Here is an 11,960-nt window from a genome sequence, read left to right on the forward strand (position 1 = left end):
CTCTGTCTTCTAAGTCTGATAGTCTCTCTTCTGCTTCACTGATTATGTTTTTAAGGCTCTCCAATATGTTTGTCATTTGTTCTACTGAATTGTTCATTTCATTTTGATATCTCTTCAAATCTCAATTTCATGTTCTACTAGTTGTTTCATTTCAGTTTGATTCCTCCTTAATATTTCATTTTTATGAGAGAGATTTTCTATCCTGTCCAGTAAGGGCCTCTGTAGTTCAATAACTTGTTTATGAAGACTACTAAATGTTCTTATCATAAATTTTTGAAATCCGTATCTTGCATTTCTTCTATCTAATCATCTTCATAATCTTGAATTGAAGTGTCTTGCTCATTTTAGGGTGTCATAATGTCTTCCTTGTTCTTGTTTCCTCGGTTTCTGCATTTGTTGCTTGGCATGGTGGAGATATTTTTTGGTTTCTTCTTGTTTTTTTTTTTTTTTTGGCTTTTCTCATTATACTATGACTCTAGACTAAGAAGACTGTCTGCTTTTGGTGGATCCTTAGAGGTTCATGATGGGTGTGGCCGGAGAGCTCTGTTCAGTTCTTCAAGTGTTAATGGTGTGCCAATTTTGACACACCCAGGTTATGTGTGGTAAACCTTCTCTCTCTCTCTCTCTCTCTCTCTCTCTCTCTCTCTCTTTTTTATGCAGAATGGAAGTAATTCCACACAGCTGAGTGGAATTGAAGGCAGTCAATTTCTGATCTCTGGCCCCTGTGGGTATAATATTTGTCTGCTCTGTCCCAATGACCACAATACAGATCTGTGCAGGCCTCAGTGTAAGCTCAGATTCTCCTGCAATCTCCCATCAGGTTGCCAAGGTTACTGAGTTTGTGGCTTCTCCCACCAAGTACTCATGTCTCAGGCACTCTGTGAGTTCTCTCACACACCCTCTTTTTTTCACAGTCTCAGTTCATAAGCTCCACACCTGTTATTTCTCCCCACCAGAGTCAGATTTTTCTGTTTGGCTGAGGGCTGGCATAGCCCTGAGGTGGCGCAGCTTTTACGTATGTCCAAAATGGCTCCTGCTCTTTGTCTTGCTCGCCTTTGTAAGGTGAATGGAGAGAGGAAATCATGTCTGTACCACTCCCTTTTATTTATTATTTATTTATTTTTCTCTCCTCTAGTTAGCCTGGTGAACTTTCTCCCACGGGGCTTCAAGCTTCGTTCCTCCAGGCTCTTCCTGCTGCTTTCCCACCAGTGTCTCGGGCTACTGCAGTTTTGCCTCACCTCCCTTCCCAGTGGTGGTGCATAGACTCGGTAGCTGGGGTCCTGATCCGTGGGTGCCTGTGCCCTCCACATAGGTCCACCGTGTCTCACTAGTTCCAGAAGAGTTGCCTCTGCAGTTTTTCCCCTAACTCTTCTCTGAAACTACAGTATCTCCAGTTTATTAAACTATTATTTCCTGCACTATCAGTGTGCTCCCTCCTCTGCTCCCTCCCTATTCTGCCATCTTCCATATCAGCAAATTTCAGTGGAAAGTCTTAACAACATATTTGGTAAGGCATAAGAAAGAATATCTGAGCTAGAAGACAAATACTTGGAAATATCTCAGAAAAAAAGAAGAAATTAGAAAAATTGAAAGTAGTGTTCAAGAATTATGGGATATTATGAAACTACCAAACATACATGTCTTAGAAATTCCAGAAGGTGTGGAAGGATGGAATCGTTTAGAAGGGCTATTCAGTGAAATGATAATAGAAAACTTCCTTAATTTGGAGAAAGATGGGCACATCCATGTACAGGAAACACATGGAACTCCTATAGACATGGTCTGTAAAGCGTTTCACCACAACACATTCATAGTCAAACTTTTAAAAGTAAGACATAAGTAAAAGATTCTAAAATGTGCAAACAGAAATGCCATATTACCTTTAAAGGATCTCCAATAAGATTGACAGCTGATTTCTCATCAGAAACTCCACAGGCTAGGAGAGAATGGAGAGACATCATCCAAGTTCTAAAAGAAAAAAACCCATCAACCCAGGATTCTATACCCAACAAAGCTCTTCTTTGTAAATAAAAGTGAAATAAAGGGATTCCCAAAACAAACAGAAATGGAAAGAATTTGTTACCACTCATCCAACCTTACAAATAATACTTAAGGATGTGTTACGCACAGAAGCAGAGAAAGATAGTCAGAATCATGAAGTAACGTGAAGGCAGAAAACTCCTAGTACAAAAAATTAAATGTATGTGAGTTAAATTGACAATTTGAGATTTGAATATTGTTTATATCCCTTGTCTATACTCCTGAGAAACAGTGTTTTTTTTTCTACTGACTGCTTGTTGAATTCCAGTCTCCTCGCTTCCACATGGCCCAGCCCCAGCCATTGCAGATATCTGGGGAGTGAACCAGTAGATGGATTGTCTCTCTCTGTAACACTGCCTTTAAATAAATAAATGAATAAACAAATCTTTCTTTAAAAAAGATTCTATTTAATTATTTGAGAGGCAGAGTTACAGACAGTGAGAGGGAGAGACAGAGAAAAAGATCTTCCCTCTGTTGGTTCACTCCCCAATGGCTGCAATGGCTGGAGCTATGCCAACCTGAAGCCAGGAGCCAGGTGCTTCTTCCTGGTCCCCCATGCAGGTGCAGGGGCCCAAGCACTTGGGCCATCCTCCACTGCTTTTCCCAGGCCACAGCAGAGAGCTGGATTTGAAGAGGAGCAGCCGGGACTAGAACCAGCATCCACATAGAATGCCGGCAATGCAGGCAGAGGATTAACCTACTGCACCATGGCACTGGTCCCAACAAATCTTATAAAACACCACAATAAGATATTAGTTAGGAAAATATGTCTAAAAGGCTCCTTAGTGGAATGATGGTTAAAAAAAAAAACAACACTTCAAGAAACACTGATATACTTGTGGTGATGTATACTTTTTCCTCTGGTTGCTTTTGAACTTTTTTCCTCAAGTACTGGTTTCTTTCTTTTTTTAACTTTTATTTAATAAATATAAATTTACAAAGTACAGCTTTTGGATTATAGTGGCTTTCCCCCCGATAACCTCCCACCCACCTGCAACCATCCCATCTCCCACTCCCTCTCTCATCCCATTCTTGATCAAGATTCATTTCAATTATCTTTATATACAGAAGATCAACTTGGTATATACTAAGTAAAGATTTCAACAGTTTGCACCCACACAGATACACAAAGTATAAAGTACTGTTTGAGTAGTAGTTTTACCATTAATTCGCATAGTATAACACAGTAAGGACAGAGATCCTACATGGGGAGCAAATGTACAGTGACTCCCGTTGTTGATTTAACAATTGACATTCTTATTTGTGATGTCAGTAATCACCCGAGGTTCTTGTCATGAGCTACCAAGGCAATGGAAGCCTCTTGAGTTCACAAACTCTGACCTTATTTAGACAAGGGCATAATCAAAGTGGAAGTTCTCTCCTCCCTTCAGAGAAAGGCACCTCCTTCTTTGATGGCCCATTGTTTCCACTGGGATCTCACTCGCAGAGATCTTTCATTTAGGTATTTTTTTTGCCAGAGGGTCTTGATTTCCATAGGTGCATATACATTTATAATAGTATCATCTTCCTGTTGAATTGATCCCTTAATCATTATATAGTGCCCCTCTTTGTCTCTCTTAACAGTTTTTGTGTTAAAGTTTATTTTGTCTGATATTAAGATAGCTATGCCAGCTCTTTTTTTGTTTTTGTTGGCATGGAATATCTTTTTCCAACCTTTCACTTCCAGTCTGCATGCATCTTTGTTGGAAAGATGTGTTTCTTGTAAGCAGAAAATAGACGGGTTTTGATCCTTAATCCATTCATCCAGTCTGTGTCTTTTAACTGGAGAGTTGAGGCCATTAACGTTCAATGTGACTATTGATGAGAAGTAACTTTGCCCTGCCATTTTCCCAAAGATATTTCTAATATATGCTTTGAACTTCCTGTGATCTTTTACTGGGAGGTTTTCTTCCTTTACCTTCTTTCATATTGATGACGGTGTTTCTGTGTTTCTGTGTGTATCACATCTTTTTTTTAACTTTTATTGAATGAATATAAATTTCCAAAGTACGGCTTATGGATTACAATGGCTTCCCCCCATAACGTCCTTCCCACCTGCAACCCTCCCCTTTCCCACTCCCTCTCCCCTTCCATTCACATCAAGATTCATTTTCGATGCTCTTTATATACAGAAGATCAGCTTAGCATACATTCAGTAAAGATTTCAACAGTTTGCTCCCACAGAAACATAAAGTGAAAAATAATAGATGATTTTTTAAATGATGATGAAATCAGATCAGACCTATTGTCATGTTTACTCCCAGTGAGAGTCAAGTTGAGAGTTGATAATTTCTTCTTTTTTTTTTTGTACAGAAGATCAGTTTAGTATACATTAAGTAAAGATTTCAACAGTTTGCACCCCCTTAGAAACACAAAGTGAAATATACTGTTTGAGTACTCGTTATAGCATTAAGTCTCAATGTACAGCACATTAAGGACAGAGATCCTACATGAGGAGTAAGTGCACAGTGACTCCTGTTGTTGACTTTACAAATTGACACTCCTGTTTATGGCCTCAGTAATCTCCCTATGCACCAGTCATGAGTTTCCAAGCCTATGGAAGCCCCTTGAGTTCTCCGACTCTTATCTTGTTTAGACAAGGTCATAGTCAAAGTGGAGGTTCTCTCCTCCCTTCAGAGAAAGGTACCTCCTTCTTTGAAGACCTGTTCTTTCCACTGGGATCTGAATCACAGAGATCTTTCATTTAGGTTTTTTTTTTTTTTTTTTTTTTTTTGCCAGAGTGTCTTGGCTTTCCATGCCTGAAATACTCTCATGGGCTTTTCAGCCAGATTGGAATGCCTTAAGGGCTGATTCTGAGGCCAGAGTGCTGTTTAGGACATCCACCATTCTATGAGTCTGCTGAGTATCTCACTTCCCATGTTGGATCACTCTCCCTTTTATTTATTCTATCGGTTAGTATTAGCAGGTACTAGACTTGTTTATGTGCTCCCTTTGACTCTTAGTCCTTTCATTATGATCAATGGTGAACTGAAATTGATCACTTGGAATAGTGAGATGGCATTGGTACATGCCACCTTGATGGGATTGAATTGGAGTCCCCTGGTATATTTCTAACTCTACCATTTGGGGCAAGTCAGCTTGAGCATGTCCCAAATTGTACATCTCTTCTCTCTCTTATTCCCACTCTTATGTTTAACAGAGATCACATTTCAGTTAAATTTCAACACTTAAGAATAACTGTGTATTAATTACAGAATTAAACCAGTTATATTAAGTAGAACAGACCAAAAAAACTACTAACAGGATAATGTATTAAGTTGTTCATTAACAGTCAGGGCTATGCTGATCAAGTCACCGTTTCTCATAGTGTCCATTTCACTTCAACAGGTTTCCTTTTTGGTGTTCAGTCAGTTGTCACCGATCAGGGTGAACATATGGTATTTGTCCCTTTGGGACTGGCTTATTTCCCTCAGCATGATGTGTTCCAGATTCCTCCATTTTGTTGCAAATGACTGGATTTCGTTGTTTCTTACTGTGGTATAGTATTCTAAAGAGTACATATCCCATAATTTCTTTATCCAGTCTACTGTTGATGGGCATTTAAGTTGGTTCCAGTCTTGGCTATTGTGAATTGTGCTGCAATAAACATTAGGGTGCAGACCGCTTTTTTGTTTGCCAATTTAAATTCCTTTGGGTAAATTCCAAGTTGTGGGATGGCTGGGTCGAACGGTAGGGTTATATTCAGGTTTCTGAGGAATCTCCAGACTGACTTCCATAGTGGCTTGACCAGTTTGCATTCCCACCAACAGTGGGTTAGTGTCCCTTTTTCCCCACATCCTCGCCAGCATCTGTTGTTGGTAGATTTCTGTATGTGAGCCATTCTAACCGGGGTGAGGTGAAACCTCATTGTGGTTTTGATTTGCATTTCCCTGATTGCTAATGACCTTGAACATTTTTTCATGTGCCTGTTGGCCATTTGGATTTCCTCTTTTGAAAAATGTCTATTGAGGTCCTTGGCCCATCTCTTAAGTGGGTTGTTGGTTTTGTTGTTGTGGAGTTTCTTGATCTCTTTGTAGATTCTAGTTATTAACCCTTTATCTGTTGCATAGTTTGCAAATATTTTTTCCCATTCTGTCGGTTGTCTCTTCACTCTCCTGACTGTTCCTTTTGCAGTACAGAAACTTCTCAATTTGATGCAATCCCAATAGTTGATTTTGGCTTTGACTGCCTGTGCCTCCTGGGTCTTTTCCAGAAATTCTTTGCCTGTGCCAATATCTTCAAGGGTTTCTCCAATGTTCTCTAATAACCTGATGGTGCCAGGTCATAAATTTAAGTCTTTAATCCATGTTGAGTGGATTTTTGTGTAAGGTATAAGGTAGGGGTCTTGCTTCATGCTTCTGCACGTGAAGATCTAATTTTCCCAGCACCATTTATTGAATAGACTGTCCTTGCTCCAGGAATTGGTTTTAGATCCTTGATCAAATATAAGTTGGCTATAGATGTTTGGGTTGATTTCTGGTGTTTCAATTCTGTTCCATTGGTCTATCCATCTGTTTCTGTACCAGTACCATGCTGTTTTGATTACAACTGCCCTGTAGTATGTCCTGAAATCTGGTATTGTGATGCCTCCGGCTTTGTTTTTGTTGTACAAGATTGCTTTAGCTATTCGAGGTCTCTTGTGCCTCCATATGAATTTGAGCATCATTTTTTCTAGATCTGAGAAGAATGTCTTTGGTATCTTGATTGGGATTGCATTGAATCTATAAACTGCTTTTGGGAGAATGGACATTTTGATGATGTTGATTCTTCCAATCCATGAGCATGGAAGATTTTTCCATTTTTTGGTATCCTCTTCTATTTCTTTCTTTAAGATTTTGTAATTTTCATCGTAGAGATCTTTAACGTCCTTGGTTAAGTTTATTCCAAGGTATTTGATTGTTTTTGTAGCTATTGTGAATGGGATTGATCTTAGCAGTTCTTTCTCAGCTTGTGTATACAAAGGCTGTTGATTTTTGTGCATTGAATTTATACCCTGCTACTTTGCCAAACTCCTCTATGAGTTCTAATAGTCTCTTAGTAGGGTATTTGGATCCTCTAAGTAAAGAATCATATCGTCTTCAAAGAGGGATTGTTTGAGTTCTTCCTTCTCAATTTGTATTCCTTTAATTTCTTTTTCTTGTCTGATGGATCTGGCTAAAACTTCCAGCACTATGTTAAATAGCAGTGGTGAGAGTGGGCATCCCTGTCTGGTACCAGATCTCAGTGGAAATGCTTCCAGCTTTTCCCCATTCAATAGGATGCTGGCCGTGGGTTTTTCATAAATTGCTTTGATTGTATTGAGGAATGTTCCTTCTATACCCAGTTTGCTTAGAGTTTTCATCATGAAAGGGTGTTGTATTTTATCGAATGCTTTCTCTGCATCTATTGAGATAATCATATGGTTTTTCTTCTGCAGTCTGTTAATGTGCTGAATCACATTGATTGATTTGCGAATGTTGAACCATCCCTGCATACCAGGGATAAATCCCACTTGGTCTGGGTGGATGAGTTTTCTGATGTGTTGTTGTATTCTATTGGCGAGAATTTTATTGAGGATTTTTGCATCTATGTTCATCAGGGATATTGGTCTATAATTTTCTTTCAGTGCTCCATCTTTCCCTGGCTTAGGGATTAAGGTGATGCTGGCTTCACAGAAAGAATTTGGGAAGATTCCCTCTTTTGCGATTGTTCTGAATACTTTGAGAAGAATTGGAGTCAGTTCTTCTTTAAATGTCTGGTAGAATTCAGTAGTGAATCCATCTGGTCCTGGGCTTTTCTTTGTTGGGAGGGCCTTTGTTATTGTTTCAATTTCTGTCTCAGTTATGGGTCTATTTAGGTTTTCTATGTCTTCATGGTTCAATTTAGGTAGATTGCATGTGTCCAGGAATCTATCCATTTCTGATAGATTTTCTTGTTTGCTGGCATACAAGTCCTTGTAGTAATTTCTGATGATTCTTTTTATTTCTGTGGTGTCTGTTGTTATGTTTCCTTTTTCACCTCTGATTTTATTGATTTGGGTCTTTTCTCTTCTTTTTTTAGTTGGTTGGGCCAATGGGGTGTCAATTTTGTTTATTTTTTCAAAAAACCAGCTCTTCGCTTGGCTGATTTTTTGTAATGTTTTTTTTTTGATTCAATCCTGTTGATTTCTTCTCTGGTTTTAATTATTTCTCTTCTCCTAATAGATTTGGTTCTGGTTTGCTGCAAATTTTCTAGGTCCTTGAGGTGCGCTGAAAGCTCATTTATTTGGTGCCTTTCCAATTTCTTGATATAGGCCCCTATTGCTATAAACTTGCCTCTCAATACTGCTTTTGCTGTATCCCATAAGTTTTGATATGTTGTGTTGTTATCTTCATTTACTTCCAGAAAGTTTCTGATTTCTCTTTTGATTTCTTGATTGATCCAGTGTTCATTCAGGAGCATGTTGTTCAGTCTCCATGTGCTTGCATACTTTCTGGGGTTTCCTGAGTTCCTAATTTCCAGCTTCATTCCACTGTGGTCTGAGAAGCTGCATGGTATGATTCTAATTCTTTTAGATTTGCTGAGACTTGCTTTATGACCTAGTATGTGATCAATCCTAGAGAACGTTCCATGCACTGCTGAGAAGAATGTAAATTCTTTAGATGTAGGATTGAAAGTTCTGTAGATATCTGTTAGATCCATTTGGGCAACAGTGCCGATTAAATCTGCTGTTTCCTTGTTGATCTTCTGTCCGGATGATCTATCTATTTCTGAGAGTGGAGTATTGAAGTCCCCCAGTACTATTGTATTGGAATCTAAGTCTCCCTTTAAGTCCCTTAACATATCTTTTAAATAGACTGGTGCCCTGTAATTAGGTGCATATACATTTATAATTGTTACATCTTCCTGTTGAATTGAACCCTTAATCATTATATAGTGCCCCTCTTTGTCTCTCTTAACAGTTTTTGTATTAAAGTTTATTTTGTCTGATATTAATATGGCTACACCTGCTTTTTTTTGGTTTCTGTTGGCATGGAATATCTTTTTCCAACCTTTCACTTTGAGTCTGCATGCATCTTTGTTAGAGAGATGTGTTTCTTGTAGGCAACAAATAGTTGGGTGTTGTTTCTTAAGCCAGTCAGCCAATCGGTGTCTTTTAACTGAAGAGTTAAGTCCATTCACATTTAATGTGACTATTGATACATAGTGACTTTGCCCTGCCATTTTCCTGGAGATATTTTCTAGTATATGCTTTGATCTTTCCATGCTCTTTTACTGGTAGGTGTTCTTCCTTTATCTTCTTTCATATTGATGGCCGTGTTTCTGTGTTTCTGAGTGTAGCACATCTTTAAGTATCTTTTGCAGGGCCGGACGAGTGGTGGCAAAGTTTTTCAATTTCTGTTTGCTGTGAAAGGTCTTTATTTCACCTTCATTCACAAATGAGAGCTTTGCAGGATATAATATTCTGGGCTGGCAGTTTTTCTCTCTTTGTACCTGGGCTATAGCTCGGCATTCCCTCCTATCCTGTAGTGTTTCTGATGAGAAATCTGCTGTGAATCTAATTGGAGATCGTCTGAGAGTAATCTGACGTATCTCTCTTGCACATTTTAGGATCATTTCTTTATGTTTCACTGTGGTGAGTTTGATTACAACGTGTCGTGGTGAGGATCTCTTTTGGTCATGTTTATTAGGGGTTCTATGAGCTTCCTGTACTTGGATGTCTCTGTCCTTCTCCAAACCCGGGAAGTTCTCTGCTAGTAGTATCTCACTAAAAAGGCCTTCTAATCCTTACTCTCTCTCCATGCCTTCAGGAACTCCTAGAACTCGAATGTTGGTTTTTTTAATAGTATCCTGTATATTCCCAACAATATTTTTTAGATTTCTAATTTCCTCTTCTTTTCTTTGGTTTGACTGTATCCTTTCCTGTTCTCTGTCTTCTAAGTCCGATATTCTCTCTTCTGCTTCACCCATTCTGTTTTTAAGGCTCCCTAATGTGTTTGTCATTTGATCTATTGAGCTCTTCATTTCATTTTGATTTCTCTTCACTATCACACTTTCCTGTTCTACTAGTTTCTGCGTTTCATTTTGATTCTTCCTTAAAATTTCATTTTCACGAGAGAGATTTTCAATCCTGTCCAATAAGGATTTCTGTAGTTCAAGGATTTGCTTTTGAAAACTTCTAAATGTTCTTATCATAAATTTTTTGAAATCTGTATCTTGCATTTCTTCTATCTCATCATCTTCATAATCTTGGCTTGGGGTGTTTTGTTTATTTGGAGGCATCATAATGTCATCATTGATCTTGTTCCCTCGATTTCTGTGTTTATTGCTTGGCATGGTTAATTCTTTTTCCCTCACTGTGAGGTGTTTTTTTTTTATACTATGTCTGTGTTAAATGGACTGCCTGCTGTTGGAGGAGCCTTGGAGGCTTGAGATGGGTGTGGCCTGAGAGCTCTGCTTGGTTCTTCAGGGTTACAGGTGTGCAAAGGTGACACCCTCAGGTTATGCATGGTAAATCTCGGGCCACTGTGGGCATTTGGGTAGTGATCCAATGAATGGCAGCTCTCTGTCTTCCTGTCTCTCTCTCTCAAATACATTTAGAAATTTTAAATATAAATACCTGTTCAGCTGCCATGTAAGTCTCCTTCAGCCTACTCCATTATATGCATCTCAACCCTTTTTACCATTATTAATCCCTAGCAAACACTAACCAGTTTAAATATCTATAATATTCATATATACAATCACTATATAAATAAAATAATTCATACAGTATGTGATGTTTGAGATTGAATTTTTTAATTCAGTTGAGTTATATGTTGCATATAACAATAGCTTATTCATTGCTGAGTAATATTCCATTGTGTTTGTGTATAATAGTTTGTAGAGACATTCACCTATTGAAAAAGATGTTGGTTGTTTCTGGGTGATGTGTTTTGCAAATAAAGCTGCTATGAACAACTGCACACTGGTTATTTCAAAAAACTTAAAAATGAATTTATTTATTTGAGAGACAGAAATCAAATACAGGCATATATATTGAGAACTTACAACAGCTGGATCACTCCTGAAATGCCTGCAGTGGCCAGGGCAGGGATGGGCCAAAGCTGGGAGCTAGAAACTCAATTCAGGCCTCCCATATGAGTAGTAGAAAACCAATTATTTGCACCACCACAGCTGCCTCCCAGGGCCTGTATTATCAGGAAGCTGGAATCAGAGACAGAGATGAGGCTTAAACAAAGGGGTTCTGATTTGGGATGGATGTGTCCTAAATGGCATCTTAAACACTATGCCAAGTGTCCACCTCCTGTGAACAGGTTTTACATGAACAAATGTTCCCTTCCTCAGGGATAAATGCTCAGGAATGCAGTTGCATGGTTGTTTAAGAACATAGTTAGATTTTTAATTTTTAACCCAACCTCTCTTTGATTTAAGAATTTTTAACTCCTTTAAGAAAAATCTTCATAAACTTTTTGGAAAATGTGTGGTATGGTTTTGGAAAATATGTGGATTTCAAATTCTTTTTGCACCAAGATAAACATCTTTTAATTTCATATTCATAAATATGTATAAACTTATTTCTATTATCTTAATTTTAAAATCCAATTAATATGCCGTATTGATTCCTACCCATTTCTCATTAAATACTGATTACATCTTTCTTTCTTGTGGCTTAATATTAGACATACTTATGAGGACCTTTTAATTTTTATGTCTTTAAAAATGTTCTTTATTTTTTTTGAAAGGCTGAGAGATAGAGAAAGATAGACGCCTCTCATCTTCTGTTTCACTTCCCAAATAACTGCAACAGCCAGGGTTGTGCCCATTCAAATCCAGCAACTAAGATATAATCCAGATCTCCCATGTAAGGGGCAAAGACCTATATACTTGAGCCATCACCAGCTCCCTCCAAGGGTGTGCATTAGTAGGAATTTGGAATTGGGAGCAAAGTCAGGGCTTGG

This window comes from Oryctolagus cuniculus, chromosome 1, assembly GCF_964237555.1.
Source record: "Oryctolagus cuniculus chromosome 1, mOryCun1.1, whole genome shotgun sequence".
NCBI lineage: Eukaryota > Metazoa > Chordata > Mammalia > Lagomorpha > Leporidae > Oryctolagus > Oryctolagus cuniculus.